The following is a 1,632-nucleotide window of genomic DNA, read 5'->3' as shown; positions in this document are numbered from 1 at the left end:
GTCCGCACTTCCCCATCCTAGTCGGACGCGGGGCGACAACTGTCGGAGCTGAGCCGAAGGAGATGCGGAAGTTAGCGCCGGCGGCGCGCCGGGGCACCGTCACTCTGGCCTCCATGATGGGGAGGGGCTGCCCAGGCCAGGTTCCCGAGCCCTCTGCCCACTTTCCAGACGCGCAAACTGAGGCGCCGGGCCAGGAGGCTCCGAGAAGGGTGTGCCGCAGGCAGGAGGATTGGTACAAAGCAGGGGTGTGGGATGTTGCTCACCCCTTTGCCCGCCCCACTCCCAAGGCCCCGCCTGACCCCCACCTGCTGTGACACTCCCCAGGCCCTGTCTCTGGATCCTTTTGCGCTCGCTCCTGCTGTCTCCGCTGAACAAACATCCGCGCTCTTCAGAAGGCCTTCCGCCCTGGGAAACCTCATCTGCGGCCCACGCAGGAAGGGCAGCTGGGGCCCTGGGTCGGGGGCATTTCTGCTGTCTCCAGAGTTAGGGGAGGGGTGTGCCAGGAGCCTCAGTCCTTAGAATGTTGGGGTGCTGGCCCTGTTTCCCGTTTTCTCTGAGGATGAACTTAAGGAAGGTAAACCTTGCCGGAGTGGGCCCAGGACCTCACTTCCCAGGCAGAGGAAACAAAGGAGCCCTGAGCCAACGGTGCACCCTATTATGTGGTGATCCCCTGGCTCAGGCTGTGCCCTGGAGGGCTTTGGACCCCTCTTTCTGGGGATGGGCTTCTCCAATATTGATGCGCTAAGGGCACCTGAGATACAACTTGGGGTGGGCAGGGCTAGGTAGAAGGGTCACCCTGGGAGGGAACCCCCATCGCACACTAAGGCAGGGAACTTGCTTCTCATTTTACAGAATGCACAACAGAGCCTCCACGAGGGTTAGCGCAGGCCAGGAAGATGGTGGGTTTCAGGCCTCCCCCTTCTCTGGGCCCTGTGACCTGTCACCCTGTGACCAGTCACCTGGAGGTTCCAGGGAACTAGACCTCCCTGTCTCCAAGACAAAAATCCTGCTTGGGCTGGACCTAATTATAAATGGTCCCCAGGGGCCTGAGGCCACCAGGGCTGGCTAGAGGAGAAACTGGAGCTGGGATCTGACCATGGTTCTATGTCCCCAAAGAGAAACGGAGGCATAGATTAGTTCAGTCACTTCCTCGGAACCCCCAACGTGAAGTGGAAGACTGTGGGTAAACATGATACAATCAGGCAGGACCGATGCCTGGCTCCCAGCCGAGAGTTGTGCGTGTAAGAAGTCATCTGGTTTTTAAACAGCTTTACGGGGCGGGGGCAACTAGTGTCCCCGTGTTATGGATGGAGTGCCTGAGCAACACAAGCAGTTTGAGATCGACTGCTAAACCCAAAAGTTGGTGGTTCAAACCCACCCAGGGGCTCTGTGGAGGAAAGGCCTGGTGATCCGCTGTCATCAGAATTACAGCCCAGACGCCCCGATGAAGCAGTTCCCCTCTGTCACACAAACAGAGTTGGCAGGAGTCAGAGTGGACTTGGTTGGTGGCTCAAGTCTGGGTTTGTTTTTGGTGCAGATGGAGAAACTGAGGCATGGGGAGATGTGGCCATCTGCTTGAGGCCACACAAGGACTGGGGACAGGGCCGGCGGATCCTATGAGCCTGAGCCCCC

The sequence above is a fragment of the Echinops telfairi genome, unplaced genomic scaffold (assembly GCF_000313985.2).
Source record: "Echinops telfairi isolate 266 unplaced genomic scaffold, ASM31398v2 ScPeMD7_7457;HRSCAF=8495, whole genome shotgun sequence".
NCBI classification, from domain to species: Eukaryota; Metazoa; Chordata; class Mammalia; order Afrosoricida; family Tenrecidae; genus Echinops; species Echinops telfairi.
This window is presented reverse-complemented; position numbering follows the sequence as displayed.